Source organism: Episyrphus balteatus, chromosome 1 (genome assembly GCF_945859705.1).
Source record: "Episyrphus balteatus chromosome 1, idEpiBalt1.1, whole genome shotgun sequence".
Classification (NCBI taxonomy): Eukaryota; Metazoa; Arthropoda; class Insecta; order Diptera; family Syrphidae; genus Episyrphus; species Episyrphus balteatus.
Genome location: NC_079134.1, coordinates 172,798,312 through 172,824,232, shown reverse-complemented (window position 1 = coordinate 172,824,232; position 25,921 = coordinate 172,798,312). Strand labels below are relative to the sequence as shown.

At 29.3% G+C, this 25,921-nt stretch overlaps 1 protein-coding gene across 1 annotated transcript in view; it reads right to left on the bottom strand.

The window, feature by feature from the left end:
• The window catches only part of LOC129905212 (FMRFamide neuropeptides), a 31,614-nt gene extending 13,859 nt beyond the window's left edge, over positions 1-17,755 (bottom strand). Inside the window, exon 1 of the mRNA XM_055980670.1 lies at positions 17,480-17,755. The gene's annotated coding sequence lies outside the window, so the exon portion shown is untranslated. The remainder of the gene's footprint in view (positions 1-17,479) is intronic.
• Between the last annotated feature and the right edge of the window lie 8,166 nt (positions 17,756-25,921).

The window sequence follows — 25,921 nt, the reverse complement described above, 5'->3', positions numbered from 1 at the left end:
GAATGAATTATTGCAAAAGTTAAGGTTGGATAGTACATATTTTGGTTTAAAGAGTACAGAACGAGATACAAAAATTCTTTGCTGTTAAGCAAACGCCCTGGAGTGAAACCCGCTAACTTGATAGTTGATAGTCAAAAACGACGAATTATGGAGCAAAATCGTCGTTTTTGACTGTCAATTATTGACTATCAAGTTAGCCGACTCCAGCCCTGTTGTTCAATACCAGCGAAACATCAAAAGATCTTTTATTTGTACGTTAGTTAAAAAAAAAGATCATTTCCATAAGATTTCATTTTGAAAAATTTGCGTAAAAAAGTTCTATGTAACTTAAATCATTTTTTTGTTTGAAAAAAAAATCAGTAAAAGGGTTCTATGTTGCAATTTGAATAACATAGAACCTTATTATATTAATACATTTATGTAAAATCATGAAAGTTGTATGTCTTTTTTACCTGTACCGTCGCCATTAATTTTTTTCAATTTTTTTTTAAATTTTATCTGAAAGCCGCTGAAATTACGAAAATTTTGGTGTATAAAACTCATTTTTTGTATTTTGTATGAAATACACCCTTATAATTCTCAGCCAGCGAGTTGTAAAATATTCATTCATTCGAAAGTTTTAAATCATTCATTCATTTAGTTACTATTTTCATTCGAATAGTTTTTTCATTCGATAGTTTTTTCATACGAATAGTTTTTTTTATGCGATAGTTTTCTCATTCGAATAGTTTTTTTGTAAGAAAGTTTTTTTATTCGACTATTTTTTTTTTTATTCGATAGTTTATTCGATAGTTTTTATCCGATAGTTTTTATTCGATGGTTTTATTCGATAGTTTTTATTCGAATGAATAAATGAAAGAACTACGATAGTTCAAATCATTCAGGTATTAACTCTATCGATAGTTCAAATCATTCGATAGTTACCAGAATTATAAATGGTGATTTTTGAAATTGTCACACAATTATTTATTTATTTATTTAAAAAAAATTTATTACAAAAAAGTTATTGGACAGGTTCAGAAACGTTAGGGACTAAATATTTAGGTAATTTCTCGGTATCTGATTGGTCAGCTGTCAAAAAAAATCCTTCCAATTTAGGTATTATTAATGGAAAGCTGACTGGAAAGTTAGGCAAGAAAATTGTCCCTAAAAATTTAGGAAAGTTTTTTTTGTCAACATGACAGATGATTGTTTTTAATTAAATAATTAATTAAGCAAAATTAAATTTATTTGTGTGAAAAAGAACTAAAAAGTGCATTATCGGTTATAAGTAATTTTATTTATTCATTACAGTTAAGTGAAATTTGGTTTCTTATCCATGCGACCGGTAAAATTCTTAAATAAATTTCGAAATTTGACAATAGCATCACATCCAAACTAATTTAGTCAATTTACTCAAATATTGTGTGAGCTTTCGCTTCGATCGGACGTCTTTTTGTCTAGCTCTTGTATTAAAATTATTTTGCTATAAATTTCCCTTGCCTTTTGCCAAACATGTCATCTAATGTGTGTAATTTATGTAGTTTAGAGTTTGTGGATTCAAACTTTATCCAATGCGAATATTATTGCAAAAATAAATACCATAAAAAATGTGCCGGGATATCTGAAAATAGCTATAAAGTTTTGGTCGCAGATCCTAATATAATGTGGCGATGTAACTCTTGTATTGTTTCACCACAAATAGCGAATGTTCTGTTTGATAAACTCGATAAACTATCTTCTGATTTAAAAGACCTTAATATTTCCTGAACGTGCCCATTGTAAATTAAAACAATGTCTTATATATTAAATTAATGTCATTTATTAAGCTTATATAGAGTAAAAATTTTATTGTCAATCGGACAAACGGCAATGCCATCATGCTCAAAAAATTTTATTTTATTTTATGTATCATAAATATTGTGTACAAACTCTTCAAAATATGAAAAATAAAAAAATCTAAAATCAATTTGTCATGAGATCAAACAAAGATTTAATTTCAGCAATTTAGAAATGCAAGTTTGATTTAAGAGCAACATTTAATAGAACCAATAGATGGTTAATATTTCCTTGTGCAGCACTTTTTTTTTTAAATGTATACCTCTTGGATTTGTTAAGTCAAGTAGGTAAGGAAATTAAAACAAAATTAAGACATTTTAGCTTATTATAATAATTGCGTTGAAATGAACTCAAATATACCACAATTAACTTTTAAATCTACTTAAAAAAATAAAAAAAATTTATTCTAACTATCTTCAACTTAACGTGGAAAAATACAATTTATTATTTCTATTTTTAGACATTAAAGTGCAGCCAAGCTTACAAAATATCAATTTTATGCTTGCTACTAGAACGTGTCTTTTTCGTTACACTTTACGATTTTAAATTAAAAAAAAAAAAAAAACACCATGAGAAGTTCTAAAATGTCATATCGTATACAGAAATGTTATTTCCTATTTCTTATTAAAATGGAAATTACTACAATCCATCTTCCATAAACTCATAACAAAAGTAAATTCAAATAACATGTTTGTTTACCAATTAAATATACTCCAGTTCAAAATTAACGACCATCTCTTTACTTTTGTAGTGTAGCTATATAATATCAGTGTATCGTATTTTAATTGACTTCAAAATTCTAAACAATATATCGAACAGTTCATGCTCTGAAAACTGATATGGACATAATTTTTGTTTTTTCTTTAAGAATAAAATCGAAACAAAGTTCTTTTCAATTCCAATTTTGTATGCAATATTTGATAACTTACACTCATCTGTCTGTTTATTCCATTAGTTAATTTTTGAAGGTCTTAATGTTAAATATTCTCTTACTTTTCTATTAATATAGTTTTAAGCTGAGCTGAAAAAAATAAGGCGCAGGGACATAAGTCCCCGGGACACAAGTCCCGAATTTTTTTTTCGGGACTAATGTCCCGTTTTACTGGGTCACAAGTCCCGAATCCAATTCGGGAATTATGTCCCACCCTACTGAGACAGAAGTCCTGAATTTTTTAGTCGAAAATGGGACATAAGTCCCGAATAAAGTGAAAACTATTTTATATACATAAATTTTTACTATAAATGTTCATATAGGTACTAATTAATCCATAACATTATTTTTTGGTGCCATGAAATACGCCCAAGTGAAATAAGGAAGTATTTCGCGAATTGGTATAATTTTAATTTTCAAATGAGAAATAAAGCCATTTTTCAACATTTGGCTTTCTCTTTCGCGTCAATTTATTTTCAAAAAAAAAAAATAAAAAAAAAGTGCCTCGTTTCGGTTTATTAAAGCGAAATAATACCATTATGATTTTTAAATCATTCTTACTTATCAAAGAATAAGTTTTATATAAAATTTGTCTTACTCCAGTTTGCTCCAAGGAAACAAAATATAACTCAAACTTCAAAGAGAATATTTTGCCAGTTTAATGTTTGTTCCAAAGATATGCTTGTGTTCTAACTCGATAAACGCGAAGCGGAAAAAAATTTCTCAGATTTGAAAATTCGCGCGAATTTTTATTTGCACACCTCAAAATGGATTCTCCCGTGGGCAAAATTTTTTCCGCTCCGCGTTTGGGTTGTGCAAATTAAAGAGATTCGAATCTGAGAAATTTTTTTCCGCTTCACCCTGGTAAGTACTCATATCGGTTATCACAAATATCAATTATTAAACTTTCACTTTATACATTTGTTTATATTTTGTCACGATGCAATTTCGACTTACCAATAAATTTGCAAGCTTTGCTTTTGTTTTCCAACAGCTTGTAACCGTACCTTACATCGGAGTTGGTACTACGAAAAAAAATCGTGAGAACAATATCGGTTCTATTATTTCGTCAGCTGTAGTCTTTAATAGTCTCTATAGATATATTTATACAAAAAAAAAAACGTGGGACATAAGTCCCGAAAATTTTTTTCGGGACTAATGTCTCAGTAAGGTGGGACATAATTCCCGAATTGGATTCGGGACTTGTGACCCAGTAAAGTGGGACATTAGTCCCGAAAAAAAAATTCGGGACTTATGTCCCGGGGACTTATGTCCCTGCGCCAAAAAATAATTCATAACCCACCTCTGGAAGGTTGTCAGGTTGACAGGCAAATTCTGGCAAATCACTATTCACAAACCTTCTTTACACACATTTCATTCTTTCTCTTGAATTTGAGCTCACTCTTTCTTCATATAAGAAAATTACCAAAATACTGAGATATATAAGATACAAAATAAGTTTTTTTTCTATATATAAGATAAATAGGGTGTGCGTTAGTTTTGAGAATGAGTGCATACAAATTTACTCCTAAACCAAAAAAGTGTTTTTTTTTTCTGTAGTACATACAACCTGAGTTTCAAAAATAATAAAGAAGAGTTAATTATCAAATCTTCTAGATACCTACTAGAAAATCAGATGCATGCCTTTATGTTCTACTTACAAAATCATATTTTATTATGAAGAAACGATACTTATGTAATTGTTTCTATCATTTTGTTTGTTTTTTTTCGTGGCAAATTTATTATTTTGAAAACCTAGAACTCCATAAATTTCAATTCATTATAAAGGATGTGTGTGAAAATGCAACCAAAAGATATACATACATATCCTTATACTATTGTAGGTATGTTATACCTATTTAGAGGGCATGTTGGTGTAAAACAAGCTAAAGGTTACCTTTTTTTTCAGTTGCTTGCAATATGTGTATGATATTAAACATCAATTTGCAACAACACTGAGAAATAAAAATTAATGGCCAATGTTCGTTACTAAAAAATCATCTGTAGACGATACGATATGGTAGAATAATTATAATTATTACTCGCTATCCAATTGAAGACACGTTTATGGTCACATAAAATCTAATAGTAGTTGATTTTGCATGAATTAAAATGTTATACCTCTACTTGAAATAATAACGAAACCATGTCTCTATCAATTGAAGTTAATTAAATGAAATCTTTTCTTTAATGATTGCACAAAATTGTTTAAAAAAATAATATGATATTGCGTGTTTAATTTTTATTGATACAAATAATTTTGCTTATAAAATTGGTGATTGGTTTTTTATATACAAATATTAAAAATACTAGCAAAATGTTTAAACGCAATCTATACCATAATAGTCACTATCTGGTTTTCTTAAATAAAAAAAAAAATATATATCAAGAAATTGCTAGAAAATATGAAAATTTAAAGTAAAATATAGTCATGACAAGGAAATTAAATAATTGTCCAATATTTAATTAATGCTCAAATGTCAAAATCGATGGAGACACAAATGAGAAAAGTATGGCAATTTCTTGTGCAAAATGACTCAGCATTTTTTGTAGTAAATATTCTTATGTTTTCGACAGTGCTATCAAAAAATGTCATATTTCATAATTTTGTTGAAATTGGTACAGTGTGGCGTATACGCAACAAAAAATATAAAATGCAGTTCAATAAATTGGTCTTGCTTTTCTAAAATTCTAAACAGTGTTTTAAAAGAAAATTGAGTCAGGCGATATAAAAATGGTTTAGAGTATTCGTAAAAAAATCTTCAGGAAAAATTGGAAAAACTTGAAATACATCCTTGCGAAACGATTACAGTTATACTAAAACATAGAAAATTTACTAATGGCACTTAACATACTTTTATTTTTGACCGTGTTCTACTTTTTAAAAAGTTTACACTTAGTGGCTGTGAACTATAAAATAAGGTATAAACGTAAATTACATCAAAACTAAGCATTTTGTATTAATTTTTGAAGTGAAAACTTCTTTAGTATCGTAGTGATTTGAAACAAGATGAAACGAAAAAGCGACAGGAAAAATCAATTGACTATAATTTTTTTGTTTTAATAGATAGATGAATGAAAAATATACCGTAAATAGGTAATAAAATAAATTATAATTGTGAAAAATTTCATTTTATTTCATGTTCAAAATTCGGAGATAACGATAAAAAGATGTTCTTTTTCAAAACACGTTATATTTTTTGATCTAGAGCACATAAAAATTTGATTTAACTTTAATACGCATGTTGATAATATTACCTTTAATTTAATGATTGATATAATATTAATTAATATTTAAGCTTAAATAATTTTTTTCGATTTTTTTTTTTCAAGAAAAATTATTTTTTAATTTTTCACTTTTAACACGTGTGAATTGCACACATGATATTTTTTTTAATTGGTTTTATTTCATATCAATTATATTGAATAACGGCTTGAAAACTGATTCAAACAAAATTCCTTTTACAAAACCACCTTTTATATCTTTTCTATCATCGTGAGCAAAATTGAAGCTATTGAGTCAAAATCTCTTTCCCCAACAGCTAAATATTTTTTTTTTATATGTAATCTTATATTAATACCGACTAAACTATGTTCCTGTCTGTGGATGTTGTATACCTATACAGAATATCTGAACTAAATTTAAAACCTCACGATTTTAATTTTCATGTCGAAGGCTTACTTATGTAGTTAGAAAAAAACCATTTGATTCATATTCCTTCTAAAAAAATGTATTCCCAAATATTTTTAAGCAAATCCCTGAATACTACAACTTTGTTCAACAAACTAAACAAAACCAAAAATATTGATGAAATCAATACACGACGAAGAGTTACTGTGTTTTACAAATTGCAACCAAGTTGAGGAGTACTTTGCAACATTCGACCCATTCATAAGCAAAAAACAAACTCTTAACGGGAAAAAAACCGGCAATAAGGAAATATCTTTTATCCAAATAATTTGTGTAAACGTACATCGCATTGTAGGTGCAAATGATTTATTTGCTTTATCATTTTTGTCAAATGTTGTAAGAGACCTCATAAAATGCTGCAACTTTGTTAACATTGCAACATGAGAAATAAAATTTAGAAAAAAAAAAAAATAAAAATATGAAAGATAAGATGACAAAAAATGCAAATTTAAGTAAAACTAATAAACAAAAGTTAAAGTTATAGGTACTATGATCTTACTAAATGAATAGAGTAGTTAGTTGATGAACTTTCACTTTTAATTCAAAAGTTAAACAAAACTTATGGAATGCATGATAGTTGACAAGAGTACTTTTACACATGTAGCTAAATTGAAGTTACTGAGAAATGATGGAAAATGTGTGTATGACGATGATGATGTTGATTATGATGACGATGATGATGGAACTGTATTGTCGATGTGTTTAACAGACAATTTAACGCGCAACATGCCAACGGTCAATATTTGCCAAATGTAAGTAGCTAGAAAATGTTAAATCAGTTTACATAAATTCACAAGAAAGGTAGTAGCTTATTTTTGTTGAATTATTATGAAAGTTTTTGTTGTCAATTATTGTTTGTATTCAGTTTTATTTAAGTTTAAGTTCACAAGGTATGGTAGTCATATCTTTGCAAAAATAGACACATTTTTTTAGTTAAGTTGCATCGTTTCGGTATTTCCTTATCAAGAAGAGTGAAATTATGCTCATAAAAGTCAGTATGGCCAAGTTTCTATAACGAATTTGCTTTGAAAATTTTTAAAATGCCTCTGCAATTATTGTTTTAAAAAATTCTTCAGTTTTCAACACTGCTATCAAAAATGACATAATTCACAATAAAGTTCGATAAAGTTGGTGCACTGTGGCGTATACGCACCAAAATTTATAAATAAAATGCAATTCAACAAATTGTTCTTTGTTAGCTTAATCTTAAGTAAACCGATGATAACAAATGAAAAGAACAGTTGTTACATAAACAAAAATCAGGCTACTGGATTGATGTGGTCATTTTAATGCAAGGTCCTTTTAAAGCAAAAGCCCAGATTTTCCGCTATTTTTGAGTCACACGTCGACAAAGTCCATATGACATTTTTTCATAAGCTGGACGTGCAAAAAGGTGTTCGTCACAGTGGCTAAGAGTTTTGTTACTACATTCACGTAAATAGCGAAGAGTGATGGACCATAAATTGAGCCTTGAGGTATTCCGTTAAATATTGGCATAAGATTTCAGGATTTATTCCCCAGAACAACTGTCTTTCAGAAAGATACTAAGACATAGTTTTTGACATATCGTCGCCCTAGTATTGAAGTGCAGTATACATCATTCCCTACTAACAATTTTGCTTCTATAATGCTTTACAGAAGTAACAATTGCATCTGTAAAGCTTTATAGAACCAAAATTGTTTGTCGGGTTTTTATATTTTTAGGAAAATGGATTTAAAAGTTCGGAAGATTATTGCGAAAAAACTGCAGTTTTTTAAACATACGAGAAATATAGGACTTTTGTAATTCAAACTTAACAAAATAAGATTTTGTTTTTAAATAAAAACATATACATATACTGCATGAATTATTAATTATGTTAACATAATTTAAATAAGGCTTCGTAATATAATTTATCTTCCGAAGAGATAAAAGAGAAAAGACTGCAAAAATCAGCAGATTGCGACTAGTTTTGACTTGGAAAAAATATTAAGCCACTTTAATTGATTGTATGATTTTTTTCTAAAAATTATAATTAGGGCAAAGTGGTCTAAAATGACACCCCAAGGTAAAATGGCCCCCTTGCTAGAAATCGTAGAATCGAACATAATTAGATAGATTTATGAACGCGATTCTTTAGTTAATCTGGCAAAACTGACATATACGAAATTTTAGCAACTTCAAGCCATTATTTGAAATATATGACAGGTCAAACTGTCTCTAACCACCTCAAAATTTTGTGATTTTTTTTTTTTGCAAAAAAAAAGTATAAAAAACATGGTATTTTGAAAAAAGAAGTTAATATACAGGGTGTCCCAAAAGTTAACGTCGAAACGAAAACGGTAGATAGGGTATGTGGTGACATTTATCAGAAAAATAATAAAAAAAATCGCAGCCATATATTTTGGGAGTTATGGGCATTTGAAAAAAAGTCGAAAAAATGGTCACTCTTTGACGGTTTTTTATGTGCCGTGACTACAAATCTTAATTTTTCTTAGAAGAGGTTTGTGTATTTTCATACTTGCAGGCAGCTGCTTGTGTAATCAATTTATATTGAGGAATTTGAATGAACAACAACAACTTGTGTGTGTTACCACCAAGTTCATAGGCTGGAGTTATAGCTATTTCACGGGGACCAACCCGATCATCAGACTCCTTTCAGTGGTGCTAAGTCGCTTATGTTCAATTGATTTTGAAAATTGCCCGAGCTGGGCTTGAACTCACGACCTAGCGGTTGGGAGGCCGACGCACTACGCTTCGCACCACCGCTGCCACTTGAGAATTCATAACCCCTCATTTCTTTCTTTTGTTACGGAACCTTGAATAACCCTGCTATCAAATGCATTCAAAAATTTTACATGACTCTAATTCAATGAGCCGTAGTGTAAAAAAAATGCACTACGATGTTTCGGCAAACTGCCTTAAAAGTTGGTGTGTTCAATTCTCTTTTTAAAATGGTATAACATTGTTGGGAATATTTCATAAATAACCGAGATAAAATTTTTTTCTTAAGAAATCCGACTTTTTTTTATGTAATTTTTCAATGTTTAAGTTTTTGTATTCTGATAGGTTCTGAAAGATTACAAATTTGAATAATATGGAAAATTTACCTCATAAAAAAGTCGGATTTCTTAGGAAAAAAAAATTTATCTCGGTTATTTATGAAATATTCCCAACAATGTTATACCATTTTGAAAAGAGAATTGAACACACCAACTTTTAAGGCAACTTGCCGAAACATCGTAGTGCATTTTTTTTACACTACGGCTCATTGAATTAGAGTCATGTAATTTATTATTTCTTAATAAATTACTGTAATAAGTTGGCTTAGGACGATTTAAGATTTTTCGGTATGAAACATAAATTCAAAAAACCCAAAATGGCCCACTTAGTACTCGGGTAAAATGGCATATTTCCTTTCACATGCCATTTTATACTTACTTTCACATTTTCATTTTTTGATAGTGAAAATGGTTGCTAAACATAAACGATCTACAGAGAGGAAGTCCTGGACTGAGGAAAGTCCTTAATCTTAATAAAATCTGGAAAAAAGCATCCAAAACATTCGAAGTTCCAAAAAATTCAGTAAAAAGACGAGAAACCAACGTGAACAGGGTTTTGAATGACTCGCAGAAAGATGTGGGGGGGATTAAGCACAACTTGTTCCAAGAAAATGGAAAAGGAGCCCTTGGACTCGATTTTTCATTAAAAATCACGTATGTTTGGACAGTGTGCCATGTTAACCGGGAAAATTTGATCAGTGAAATTTGTAGACGTCTTGAAAATTAAAAAATTTAAATACTTTTTGGAAAAAAAATGTGAGAGTAATATTTTACTTTTTTACTTTTTTTCGAGATATGAGACATTTTCCTTAGGGGGGCCATTTTAGGCCACCTTCCCCTACTATTGCATTTTTATATACCTATTAAAACCAAAACTATAAGGCCCATCTAAGAAAATTAAAAACCACTTTACATTATGTTTCTCTCCTCAGGTTTTAGTTATTTATTTTGATACAGCCATTTTGACAAGGTCCTGTTTGCGAAGTAAAAGATTATCTCTACATTTTAGATGTTACATGTGAACTTTAAAGAAAATCTGATTTATTATTTTTAAAAAATCTGAAATAAATTGAATGCACTCAAGTTGCATCATTCCAAATATGTCATTCATCATATCAACATATTTAAAATTATTCGAAAGAAAATGGAAAAGAAAAAAATGTTCTACGAATTTTCGTTCATATTAATCAAATTCAAGGTTGAAAAGATACCTTTTCGTCTACCTTGTTTTCCTTATCCCGTATACCTATTAGAATTATGTTTTACAAACAAAAATATGTTAACTCAGTTGAAGTGCATTATTATGAAGAAAAATGTTAAACCTTTGAGATTTCCTAATTTATTTGGCATTAATTAGGCGGGATAAAATATGATACGCAAATTCAAGACATATGCATACGTGTGTATACACTATAGGTACATGTAAGGCAACCAGCAACTAGTTGTCGAGTGTTGTTTATAAATTATGTTATTATAAGTAGTGTGAGGAAGGAGGTGTTGTGTGATTCTTGAAGTTTAAGGAGCCACGTTAAACTTCTTAGGCATAAGTATATCTTTCATATAAGTACATATGTATCTATTCTGATACTTGATCTTCAGGTTCTAAAATAGAAACTTTAAAAGATTTACGGTAACTTTTGGGTAAGAACTTTGAATTTGGTTTGAAAATATGGAAATAGTAGGATAAATCATTCGTATTTATAACTAAAAATGTTTTAAGAGTTAGAGGGATAAATTTATCAGATTTGAGGTTTGTGTATGGTTTAAATGGGAAGCAGAATTATGAAAAATTGAGCCAAGGACAAAAGTTTGTGTTTTTTTTTTTCTAAGGATTGAGTTAGCGCCTTCCCAGAAACGCGATTATAATGATTGAAAAGTGTGTTATATAGGAAAAGAATATGCCACAGCGACAAGAAATATTATCAAGATTGTTCAGTTAGAATTAAGAAATTTAAGGCGATTTTGTTCACTAGAAGTTAAACATAACTTGAGGATTTTTATCTTCAACTTTCGAATTTGCTTTTGTTCACTAAAAGTTGACGTTTATAACTTTCGATTTTCAACTCGAGAGTTTATCAAAACTTCCAGTTTTCTCAACTTCCGAAAAAAGTAGAAGTTATGAAACAAACTTGAGGTTTTGCATAGAAAAAATTCATGTTTTATTATAAATTTTTGTTTTAAACAATTTATCGTGGTAAAAAAAAATAATTATGGATTTAATATCAAAACATTAGTTTAGATAATTATAATTCATCAAATGAATCATTAACATTTCCCGCCGTTTTGTATTGACACACATATACTATACATATATCTTCAGAATTTTTGTTGTCAAACGGCACATTCAAACTTTTGCAAAAAGAAAATTATTTGCTCAAAATTCGAGTTAAAATAAAACAAAATAAAGTTAAATGCCGATTTTAAATTATTGTTAAAACAAATTTCACATTTGAAACACAAAAATTGCACAAAATATAAATCACATTGATATAAATGACATTGAACTGGCAGTATTTGTTTCAGCTGTCACAAATATCCTAGGGATATTTTTAAAACTGAAAGTTGGCCAACTTTTGTTTTATAAACTCGAGAGTTAAGAAAATAAAATGCACGACTGGGGTCGCACGTACTTGCTCTTGTCTACTTGTAGATTTAAAAAGCTGGATCTAAATTAAAAAAAAAAATTGATATTGAGAAAGAGCCGACATTTAGGGCAAAATTTTGTTAAATGAAAAAATTTTTTTTTGTTATTTGCCTTTTTTGAGAAAAAATAAAAATGCAGTTTTATTGCCAATGCTTTAAATATTACGTATACAAAGTTTAATCAAAATCGTAAGAGCCGTTTTCGAGAAATTCGTAATATCGTATTTTTTCGTATGGGAGATATACGTTCTAAACGAGATATAAAAAAACAAAAAAAAAAACCCAACTTTCAGAATTCTATAAAAATCATCTGTACCAAATTTGAAGAAAATCCATCCACCCGTTTAGGCTGTCGAAATGTGTACAGATGGACGCACAGACACGCACGGACGGAATTGCGGGACCCACTTTTTCGGAATTCTCCATCATCGTAATGTTGGTTTTGATTAAAACCTCAATTTTTTTTTTCGACACGAAACCAATACTTGCCCTATAGAGCAAGTAAAAATAGTGAACTAAATAGATTCTCAACTTTTGTTTTAACTCTCGAGTTTGAGTCAACTCTCAAGTGACGGTTTCCGGGTTTTCACCGGGACGAAACGCGAATGTTTATGTTTGGACTAAAGGTTATAGAAAGCTATATTAAATCAATAATTTAACAAGTCCAATTAGGTAAATATAGTGCTTAACTGATTTCAGTACCTCGTATATAGAATTTGTATTATAAAACCAATCTTCTTCTTCTTTGTTTCTGTTTAACGTTAGTCAGAAATGCACCATACTGTTTATTACACATGCTTAAGATTCAGTGTGAATCTCTTCACCGCTCGTGGCCCATGCCACGTTTTTGATCTTTAAACATTGGATTCTTATTTATAACTCTAAGGCCATGTAACAGCAAAATTCAAAGCAAACTGCTTTGTGTTTTGGCGAGTTAGATTCCTTGAACATCACTGTTTCAAACAAATATTTTCGAAAAACTTAAAATCGTTATGTTAGTTATATTGAGATACACTATATATGAAGCTTTTAATTATTAAATAATTAAACAAAGATGAAATAATTTGTTTTAACTTCGTTGTGCAAGTTGTGTAGGAGTGATACATTGGTAGAAATTAAAGGATATACCATTGCTAATGTGAGAATACAGATTTGCGAAAGAATTTTTCATGTATCCTTGGTAGTGGCAATGGCATTGGCCAATGATTATTATGGTTACGTGAGGAGTTTATTCTTTTTGAAGGTATATCATAAGCGAGTATATGTTCTTTGAGGGATAAAAATGGATTATGTTTAAGAGATTTGTTATATTTTTACTATATCCTGACTAGTTAATCATCATAAATGAGTTAAATCAAATGAGTGTTCATTTATATTATTTAATTTAATTGAAACGTAAAATTTTATGCAAGTATTAGTTATCTATAGGTAGTTAAGGTAGTTTTCAAAAACAAAAAAAAAAAAAAAAAAACAAAAAGTTTAGTTTTAAATAAATCAATAATTAACGAAGAAAAAAATAATATTTTAAGTGGAGCGATTGAATATAATTCAATTTTAAAGTTCAAGTGACCTCAACTCCAAAAGCATTTCGACCAAAATTAGGCGTCTTAGTAAGGGTACGACAGATCTAACTGATGAGCCCACTGTCGTACCTGGGCAAAACTCTTTTATAGTTGAGGTCACCTGAACTTCAAAATTGAATTAAATCCATAATTTCTAGTGTTATGTCAGTATACCTATCTTCAATATGTACGAAATATTTTTGCCTATTTTGATACTTGATATATTGTAAAGGCAATTTTGAATTTAAATGACATTTATTTTTATCTTCTCAATTGAAATCAAAACGAATCAATTGTATTTAAATTTGTTTCGATTTTTTGTATGTAATTTGATTTTTAAATAACACAAAATAGCCTAAAGACAAATTCTGTAATTGATTTTTGTCATATTATCGGCTATAGTCTATTTTTAATGTTGTCTACTATTACCTACTTGTGGTTTCTCGATACAGAGGACATCTGAATATTTGAAACAAAATCAAAATTTTAAGTAAATATTTCTTAAGTGTAAATTTCTTGTTCAAGATGGAAACAAATTGCACGACTGGGTCGCACGGACTTGCTCTTAGAGTTCAAGTAGCTTAAATGTTTAAGACTTTTTATATAGAAATTTGGAAAATGTAGGTACCACTATATGGGTACAGAAAAAAAATAAAAAAAATAAAATTCGTTTAAAAAAAAATTATATAAAATCTGAAACCAAATTGCCCCCCAAAACAAGTATGCAGTTTTGATTGATATATTAAGATGCATTAAAAAAAAAAAAACAAATTTTCAAAATCGTTTGAGCAGTTTTTTTAAAAAACTAATTTTTTATAAATCATTTTTTGGAAATAAGGTTTTAAAATAAAATTGGTATGCCATTTTGTAGAAATCACTGATCAACATCTAAACACAAAATTTCAAAAAAAATAATGTCCCGTTTTCGAAAATTTGATTTTTCAAAAATTATTTTTTTCAAAATTTTGTTTTTGGCTTATATTTAAATTATATAAATGCTTCTTCACAAAAATCGTTGAAATCGAACAAGCAGTTTCGGAGATAATCGGATTTGAAAAAAAAACGGTTCTATGGCAGGTACCGTTAATACCTAATGATTTTTTTTCATTAGAAGATAGACCTTGTCTTAAAACTAACATTTGAATTTTTTAAACAAAATCGTTGGAGTCGTTTTTGAGCAATTTCAAATTTACTAAAATCGATACATGACAAAAACCCTTAATTTTTGTCCAAAAAAATTAATTCCAAAAACCCCTCTGGAGAGTCGCCAAAAAACGCTACATACCAAGTTTAACATTAATCGGTCCATCCGTTTAGGCTGTAGCTCCTTATACAGACAGACTGACAGACGGACTTTCGAGACCCAATTTTTTGACATTCTCTATCATCGTAATGTCATGGAAAAATGTTATTTCAACTTTTTTTTTTGTACGAATGAATAACTTGATATACATATCTTTGCTGCCGGGTTCAGTCAGTTTTTTTTTCTCTTTCGTTTGGTCCTATCGCCATAGCTCTAGCGTATCTTCTTCCGTTAGAAATGATTCGGTACAAAGGGTTTAAGTCAAAAATTTTTTAAATTGTGTGGTACTAAGGGCGTAAGTTGACTTAACTCCTTTGGTTTTGCATTAATTTTTAATTTTTAAGTAAAAAAAATTGATCCTAAGGCGTTAAGTCAAGAAGAAGACAGAAAACGAAAAGCCATTTTTCTACAGTATTATATTAGTTCAAAAAGAATTCTCACAATAATTATTAATTAAATGTGATTAATTAATAATTGTGAGAATTCTTTTTGAACTAATATAATACTGTAGAAAAATGGCTTTTCGTTTTTCAACTTTCTTTTATAAATTAAACTTTGTTATCAATGTAAACAAAGATTTTTCTTTACTTAACACCTTTGGACCAAGTATATTTTTGAAGACTAAATGGCTCTAAAGTGTTAAGTCAAAAAATTTTTTTTTCAAGAACGGTCATTTTCTGGTCAACAGCATATGGATATTAAAAAAGATCTTATAGATAATGTTTCTGCATCATTACTTTTTCAAAATTATAATATTCAGATTTACAAAGAAAAATTGCAACTTCAATTTCATTTTGCTCAAAATTACCTTTTCTGACTTTACACCTTTGTACCCGGCGCCAAAGATATAGTACCTATTCCTATATCGCAATTAAAAATTATGAAAAAAGAGAACAAATCTTGAATTTTATGTTATTCTTAGATGTTCTAAAAAATAAACTCTGTGATCTCGATACAATGGTTTTGGTTTATTTTTCATGTCTCTACGAAAAGTTTTTTTTTATTTTTAATTTCCAAATAAAGTAAGTCAGGAAATTAATTATAAAATATGAACTAAAATGAGTCTGATTTTTCTGTATGTAACCATCAATTTACTCGTACCATTGATTTATTTTGTTCTTTAAATTTCTCCGAAAATGTCAACTAAATTTGGAACAGTTTAGGCCACATAAATTCAAAGTTAAAGCGATATAGGTACTTCCTGTCAATTTTTAAGATAAAACCAACTAACAGACGGATCACTATCAGGAAGTAAATAAGTGGGAGAATTATGAAACATCTGAAATTTAGAACATACAAATATAAGAACAGGATGAAGAAGAAAGCCTTATTTGATAAAAAAAAAAAATCTTGAGACTGAATTATCCTGGATAAGTTTTTTTTCTTCTACTCCTATTTTCGTAAAGCATTTAGCGTTTTTGTCTTGTAATCGCGTTTGCTCAATGCTTTGCCGCCGGCGGGTTTTTTTATAATCTACATAGATTACTTCCTTTTGAGCTACCGATAGAATCGGTAAATGGCGTTTGTTAAAATTTGATACAGTTCAAACTTTAATTGTTACTCATTTACCACGTAACGTAAGTTACGTTTTTACGACATTAAAATTTAAAACAGTATTTCAATTTTTAAAACTTTTTTGAATCTTTAAAATTGGACGATTTTGACAGCAATTCCAACCTTCCAACTAGTTCAATTAAATTTCCTCTGGAAAACTACGCACCAAAGTTAAATAATTATGTGTTAAAATGCAAAAAACTCTAATGGTAGGTACTTAAACAAATGCTTCTTGGAATTTTTGACCACAAACAAATACAATAAAAAAAAAATATTTAACCATACTATTTTAGCAAATTTTGAATGTTAATAACAAACAATCCGGCAAAAAGTTGTCAACAAAATACAATTTTATTATCAATGTCGGTTTTCTTGAACATTAACTCAAACTACCGACCGCCGCCGCCGCTGTCGTACATTTATAGGCGCTAAATTAACTTTATCAAAAGGTTATAAACAAGTTCATAAACAAAGTTTCATTTTTTCATTTCTTCTAATTTTTCCCAAGAACTATTTCTCTTCAAACAATTTTATTTCAATAAAGTTTGCAGTCTGTAATTTAATATTTTTAATGAAAACTTATGAAAAGTCTTTTTCTTTTTCGTATAACCTTTTTTTTTTCTTGGTCAAGGATTCACCCTTGCCCTTGGTAGATACTAAAAAACTTCTTCCACACCATTTGGCGGAGGAGACAAAAATTCTTAAAAGGTATTTCACTACCTCAAAACATAAAATATATTTTCTATAAAAAAAAAAAATTCACAACCGTTAAAACAATGCATTAACATAAATGTAACAAGAGAGAGTATTTTTTTAACCTCTGTCACAAGTCAATGTGTGGGCTGTCATATGACCATCTCGTGTAAACAGATTTAAGTATTAGTATAAAACGTATCAACACGTCAATCGCGTCAAAGAAGAAAGAACTAACTTACCACAAGATAAGTTCCTTTAAAAATCCAAAAGACTTGGGGGTTTTATTCAAGAAAATACGAAAGAAACCGTTATAAACTGAGACAACAAAATCACTGTTGTAAAATTGGGTTCTTAAATTTCAAATCACTCCATTATTTTACACACAAAAAAACCAGAAGACAGTAACAGTCACTTTATGCTCGAAAGTGTTAAAGAATGTTTCACAAAAAGTTAATTTTTTTTTTTTTTTTTTTTAGTTTGGTTTTTGGTCCTTTTTTTAGTCCTTTACTCGCGGATTTTCTTAAAACTTCTGTGACCACCGGATGCCGTGCAATCCATTTTTATACTTTTCACCAGGACGAAGAGATATTTTGAAAAACATTTACACAGTGTTGCTGCAACAGTTTGTTTCCGGTTGGGTACCAGTGTCTACATACCGTAATCATCATCCCTTTATGGATGGCATGATGGCTCTATATGGAGGATGTTGGGATGTCATGTTGCGCAGGAATCTCCCTCCACAAAAAAAAAAAAATACCTTCTACAGTTGTTGTGTGTAGAGAAGTTTTTCATTCATGACACTGTGTATGATGTGGGGCGGTGTCATCATAGCGCAAAGAAGTGGGTGTTTTGAATAAGAGCTGAGGTTTTTTTTTTTCCTGCGAGCTCGGTTGCAACTTGAAGCATATGAATAGATTCTGTTACTCTAAGTCCATGAGAATTGTACGTTTCTGTTGCTTTTTTTTTTAATTTTTTTGGAAATGAACAGATAATGATGTTGGGAGATGATAGTTTGGGAGTAAGTTTTTAAGTGCATAATATGCTGTGAGAACACTTGAATATAAGTGTTATAGCTTGAAAAATGTGGCTAAATTATTGTATGAGCTCTTAATAATGATATAAAAATCATTTTTTTTTTTTTTTTTTATTATAATTTATGTGTCTTTTATAATGAAACTAGGATTTAAAAAAAAAAACACAAAGTTAGCTATTTATATTTTAATGCTGACAAGAGGTGGAAACGGCATGCGAATTTTTTACGTGTAGGTATATAAAAGCTAACTGAGGATTGAATTGTATACGCCCTAAAAGATTGTGTGGGTTAAGTTTACTCAACTACTTTTAGGCAAATAAAACTTAAATATTTTAGACAAATCAATAAATTTAGCTTTGCCAAAATCTTCCTACCTGTCTAGGATATCACTAAAAATAGAAAATGATTGTTCTACTTTTTTCGGATTTGAATCAAGTTTGCTGGTCAGCTCTTTTGTTTCCTATATATGATCCTAATGGAGTAGATTCGTGCAAAGAAGAATAAAGGCAATAACCATTGATTGGGTTAGACCGTATTATATTCAAATTAAACTCATACTCTGTTGTCATTTTTTCCCATCATAGCGAAAGAAGTAGTTTTGCCCCATATGAAAATGATGTCAATGTTCGTGTATTCTTTTCTTTTAGAAGCGTTGCCAATGTGAAAAAGTGTTCCACATATTAAGAAGGGATTAACCTTCAACTTTTGTGTTTGTCTATGAAAATTAAATTTTTTTTTTTAAAACGGAAGTCAATGAAAATTTCATGTATAATTTAATTATAGGAGTATTTATTTTCTTTTGAATGGAATGTCTACTTAAATTGGAGTTGGTTTTTTTTCCTAAAGCAATCCTGTAAAGTTAAAAGTTGGTTAAAAGATGGCAGACCGTAAAATAAACTTCGTGCTGTTTTCATGTGTTCTTTCTGTCTTTCAGTGAACGCCTAAGATTATTCTGCAACATTTATGTACTTATACAGAGGTTCCATTCGGGTATTTGGCTAAGCACACCAACAAGTACCAGTCTGGTTTTTGGCCAAATCTTCGCATTGAGGCAAATCCTGGTAAAGGCAAACCAATTACATGTCATCATATTTTCATCAATTATGAAACTTTGAAGTATGCATCATCAGGAGCTGTTTATGACCATTACAGAACTTTGGATTCCGAAAAAAATTATCTAGAGTGCAGTCTTTTTAAATTTTCAAAACCTTTTTTTGTTTGTTTGAAAAAATTTTTAAAAGCTGAATTATTTTTTGAAAAGAATTTGACCAGCAACACATTTTACTTACGATGGGTTGGGTCAATTTAAAAAGCAAGTTCTTTCATAAACCGTAAGAAATTAAGTTGAGAAAGATTACCTTACGTCAAAATATCTAAAGAACCTGACATGCTGAAGCAATTTTGACTTGGGATAAGGAATAAGCATACGAAAAAACTATTATAAAGAAAACATGGTGCTATTAAAAGAAGGATTTCTTTACAGTGTAGGTAATTACTATAAAACGGCATACCAACTTTATTTACTTATTTTCTTCAAAAAATGATTTATAAAAAAAAACGGCTCTAACAATTTTAAATTTTTTTTTTAATGCTTCTTAATAAAGGATATCTAATGGCATACTCGTTTTGGAGATCAATTTCATTTTAGATGTTGTTTTTCATTTCCTTTCAAGTACAAATTTTATATTTTTTTATTTTCATATCATTTACCAAATTTGTTGTGCATAAAAAGTTTTTTAAGCATGTTTGAGCTAAATTTTTTTAGATATTCTTTTTCATTCGATTAAACACTCCAAAATATTTTAAAACATGTGGCCAAATGGCATCAACATAAATTTTCCAGATTTATAAGCGGTTTATAAAAAAAAAAAAAAAAACCAATTGGGCGACTTTGGGGGCCTTAAACCTGTTAAAAATAGTGATATTTTACCAATCAAAAAATTTCCTGAATTTTTTTTGTTGACAATATTGGTACTAGATTTCCAACCTTTACTTTACTAAATGGAGAAGATCTTTAAATCAAACAACGAACTATTTTCATGCTTCGTTCTAAAATTGTTTTCAAATTTCGTTGAGCATTTCCCAAGAAGCACAATTCAATGAAAGTTTAAGCCTATAAAGCCATAAGATTCCTTTAATCTTTTATTAAAGTCTGAAGTTCAATTTTTATCACTTTTCTTCAACCTTCTTTTTTTTTTTTAATTTTGACTGCTTTTTTAGAGCAACATAAACTTGCAGCTGACTTTTAAAAATTTCTTCAAAACATTCAACCCACAATGTTGTTACTCTGACCAACAAAAATAAATTTTGTTGTGTCTCAAAACTTTGTTTCTAAACATTTCTATGAAACTAAACTTCATGTCCACACATAATAATAGTGCAACAGGATAATAATTACCTACCAAGACTATTCTATACGATTGTAGATACACTCTCGTACTTTGAGTGTTAGAAGGATAAGGATAAACTATAAGATGTCGTGGGTTATAGTAGAGGGAATCTCTCCTTTGGCGACAAGAGATATCATATTTCGGCGTCGACCATGATAAATACTTAGCTAGAAGTTGGCTACTGTGAAACTTATTCTAAAATAGAGGAGGACTAGAGTAGTTAATCTCTGCTGTATAATTGGTTGCGGTCGGCGCCGGTTATACTTTTTAAGTGTTATCCATTAATATATTTTGATGGGATTATATAGATAATTGAATATGATAAGGATATAATGTGTATATCTAATATTTGTTACAAAAGACGTCATTAAAAGCAATATGTTGCCATAAAACAATAACTAAAAAAGTGGTTTTACAAATTTTCAAAGTGAGTTGTTATTCTTTTACTATTTTGGAATGGAATAGATTGCACAAAATAGTTTCTCCGAAGAAAAACATAGTTACAACAATTTTATCCAACAAAATCATAGATACTATCAATCAATTTTTAATTGAGTTCCTCCAAATTACTTCTGCTAATTAGATTTAGTCTTTAATTTAATTCTAAATTCAATCTGATTGAGTTATTAGACCATCACGTTACAAGTGTTTTTCTGATTTTTTTTTCCATAATTATTCCACCTTCAAACATCATAATTCTTCTCTTTCAAACTTTTAATTTCCACGCGCAAGGTCATGGTAGATATGTTAGTGGTATGGTCGATTAAAAAAGTAACAATATACAAAAAAAATTGCATCAACTTTTTAGGTACCATGATTCCAGTGCACTAGTGTGCAGTATGGCTAAAGCCTTTAAGACCATTCCATGTTTTTGTTTTTCTATTTTTAATGAAAAATCAAAACAAGTTTCTCGCACAAAATTGCAACATTTTATTGTTGTTGTGTTTTTTTTTCTGAAAATTGTTATATTTTTCATTAAAGTAATGCAAGTTCAAGGATTTACATAACAATATTTCGCGATCGTCAATGCCATTATATATGGTTAATAATTTGTCTTAATTAAAATTAATAACCGCGTTAGACTCATTAAGTTGACACAAACACAAAAAACAAAAACAAAACAAGAAAAAAACTGTCCTACAATTGCAATGTTACATAATAGTAAATGTCTGTTGTGGTTTGAAGTGCCCAACTTTAAATCGTTGTTAGTGGTAGGTAAGTATGTAGGCTAAAATCAGAGAAGAGTGTTAAAATTGTTAGCTTGTTGTGGAACAATTTACCGCTACTGGCTACGAAGAAAGATAAAAATATATTAAAGATACAAAGCAAAACTAAAATTAAAAAAAAAAAAAAACAATGGAGTCGCATGAACTCACTCTTAAAGTGCTGCATAGGTACTTTTATTTTTCATTCACTTTCTTTTTTTTATTTTGTTGTTCCACAATAGTTTTTAAGTTTAAACTACCTACAATGTATGAGAATTATTTTTCTACAATTGGGTTTAGTTGCAATAAAACATAACTATGTAAAGTTGTAACTGATAGAATGGTTGTATTTTCGTGTGCTTGGAAGCAAATATAAAGGAACAAAAAAATTTTCGTTATAATAATTGGCTACGAGCTGGTCTTGTAAATCAAAAATAAGAATCTTTCTTTCCTCCTCTTTCTGCTGGTATTGCCCATGCAGGATTTGTTCATTGATACCCTTTAGACTAGTTACTCAAAATTAAAATCAAAATATGAGTAATTTAAAAGTCTCTGTCTCTGGAAGCTTAAAGTGGGTTTTAATGGGCTAAATAACTTTGGTTTTCTAATTAATTTTATTAGACTAATTAAACACTATTATATTTTCTAAAAATTAGAACTCATGCAAATAACATCCTTTTTCATACTCTGTTCATTAACTATGGTTTGTTAGGTATATGCTTTCTTCAAAAAAAAAAAAAAAAAAAAACAAGTTTACGCCACCGTGTACACCTAACATTAGACCAAGTCTAATGGCTTTCGTTTCTTAACAACAAAAAAAATAAAAATTGCATTTAATTATCAAAGAATTTTACTTCTTCTTTATTTTATTAGGACAAAGTTTGGACCACCCGGGTTCATACACCAAATGCCCCCTGATTTAGTAAACAAAAATAAAATCCTCAGTTTTTTAACTTTTTTTCGTTTAATTTAGGTTAGAATTTTAGTCAGAACTAATTTTAAAAAATTTTTTAACCACCTTAACTTGATAGAAAATTTAATTTGCTATGAAAAGTGTCTTTGTACCATCTGAAAGTTAGGCTTGGTTTTCGAGTTAAATGAACAAAAAAAACGAAAACCGATCAATTTTGCCGTTTTCTCAAAAATGCACCAATGGATTAAGTAGCATTTTTGGCTGAAGTATTCTTTTATGTCACGGAATTATATTCAGAAATAACAACTCTTGAACGAAATTTCTTCTATTTTTGCTGTGGAGCTTCGGTCTATTAAATAGACTACTATGTCATTTTCACTAATCCATTAAGTACTCAATTTTCTTAATTTCAGAAGAAACAAAAGAGCTGACCACAAAACCTGATACATAATCGTAAAAGATTTTGGTTGGCGATTAAGATTTTTGTTGTCGATTAAACTGTTTTTATTGATTCAATATTATTTAAAATTTGGTTAAAGTTAGTTATTCTAAGGTAATGAATGCTTAAAATATGTTTCTACAAAAGGGGCAGGCATTTTGAGATGGAACATTGCTCTAGTAAATCATCAGCAAAAATATTGTCATTGAGAAAAACTACTCTCAACTGATTTCTTAAATTTGCTGGATATTTTTGGAGTGCACAAATACTGTATGAAAAACTTTCCAAAATAACAAAAATAATCAAAAGTAATAGCTCTTATTATTTATTCATATTAAAAAGACACTAGCAAATTGCTGAGGTACACATGAGTCGTTTATCTGAAAGTGGTATAAGTCCATTTAAAAAAAAAAACATTAAGTTGACTTTTAAACTGATCGCAATTAAACGGTATCTCTATTAGTAATAAAATATTGCAATCAGTAGATAGGTTAGTTACTCCATTTTTATATTTGAACATAAAATCCATTAAGCTATTGGTTTAATCGAATAAAATAATATTTTTTGAAAAGAATGGAAAATGTGACTTATACCACTTTGAAATATAACGACTCATATCTTGCATAACATTTGTAACTCTAAACACATTTCAAATGAATGAAAAAGCAAGAAATGGTTTAGCATACGATAGGAATAATAGTAGACAATTTGAAATAGGATCAGACATCCCAAATGGTGTATATACTTATACATTATGGAAATACATCTAATAAATACATCAAAAACTTCTGGATGACCCAGTAAAGACTTTTTTATATCTAGAAGTTTGAGGCCTCTAGTATTAATGAAAATGAAAATCAGTATAACTTATCGTTGAGTATAAAGAATTTTAGAATCTTGATAGCGGGACACTGCAACCAGAATGGGTTTATTCTTACCCGATTTCTATAGTCCAGGATGTTGAACAGATAGAAACCATTAAATAGATGATCTGCGAACTGCGACTGTCCAAAGCTCCAAACAAATCACCTCCGTTACTTTGGAAACAGAAAACCATTCATTGAAAATTGAATCATATCACAATTTTCAAAGTTAATAAGGTAAACAAAAGAGTTGAGCAGAAAACTTGATAAACAGTAAAAAACGCAATTAGTTTTCTAAAATGTTTAATTTAGTGAAGTAATTTTATTTAACTATTTTCAATTTTTTTCTATGTTTCTTATGGGGCATTTCACGTGAAACCAGCAGCGAAAAATGTGGTGGGTCGTCAAATTTGTTCATATTTGGTATATGTATTCCTTAATCGAATTAAAAAATACATCTGGAAGGATTTTGAATTTTAAGCCTTGATAGCGGAGTTATGGGCTTCTAAAGTTTTGGAAAACTCTGGGAAGAGTTTATTTGAAAAATTTATATAAATTAAACGAAGGGGTAACAAAATTATTTTAATGATGGATTATACGCAAAATTAGACGTGCTTTTCAAATATGAAATCTAAACCGGAAATAGATTTATTTTTTCGACAGAAAACCGGAAGTTGGCACTTCAAATCCAAATTTAAGAAACTTCGACCATTTTGATATTTTTTTAAATAGTCTTAAAATAAAGCTTATACAATTTAGAAAATACATGCCAAGTTTCAGAGTGGGATATCAAGCCGTTTAGAAGATACATAGGTTTTAGTGAGAGGTCTTCGTGCATGTAAAACCGGAAGTACCCAGTTTTCTCTGCTCTGACCCAGCAGTTTGTACCACCCCCAAATTTTTTTTGCCCATTCGATAGAGCATTGGCTGAATATCATTATCCTGATTTTTCGCACTCGCGAAATTCACCTTTCAGCCGCCATCTTGGATTTTAGTTTTTGTTGAATATCTCGATTTCTATTTATCCTACATAAAAGTTGTGTATGCAAGAAACGTAGGAAATTCAATTTCGCGTCTTTATGTTAAGAGAACTTTTTCGATATTCCTAATATTAAAAAAGTTGCAAGCCAAAAAAGAAAAAAAAAACGAAAAAAATGACAATTTTAAAGTTTTGAGCACTTTTTATCAAAATTATGAAAAAACCTTCCGAGGAAAGATTATTCCTTAAAATTCTCTACAACTCTCCTATACAACTTTTTTTTGTAACGCTATAAACACAAACGTTATTAAACTTTTTTTGTTAAAAAATGCTCTTTTTTGTTTGTGTTTTTATCTTTACTTTTTTCTTAATTTTTTTTTTTAACAAATATTGAATTTTAAATGATTAGTAAGTATTTTAGAGATTTATGTTACAAGAGAAAATTCAGGACCTTTTTTCATAATTTTGATAAAAAGTGCTCAAAACTTTAAAATTGTCATTTTTTTCGTTTTTTTTTCTTTTTTGGCTTGCAACTTTTTTAATATTAGGAATATCGAAAAAGTTCTCTTAACATAAAGACGCGAAATTGAATTTCCTACGTTTCTTGCATACACAACTTTTATGTAGGATAAATAGAAATCGAGATATTCAACAAAAACTAAAATCCAAGATGGCGGCTGAAAGGTGAATTTCGCGAGTGCGAAAAATCAGGATAATGATATTCAGCCAATGCTCTATCGAATGGGCAAAAAAAATTTGGGGGTGGTACAAACTGCTGGGTCAGAGCAGAGAAAACTGGGTACTTCCGGTTTTACATGCACGAAGACCTCTCACTAAAACCTATGTATCTTCTAAACGG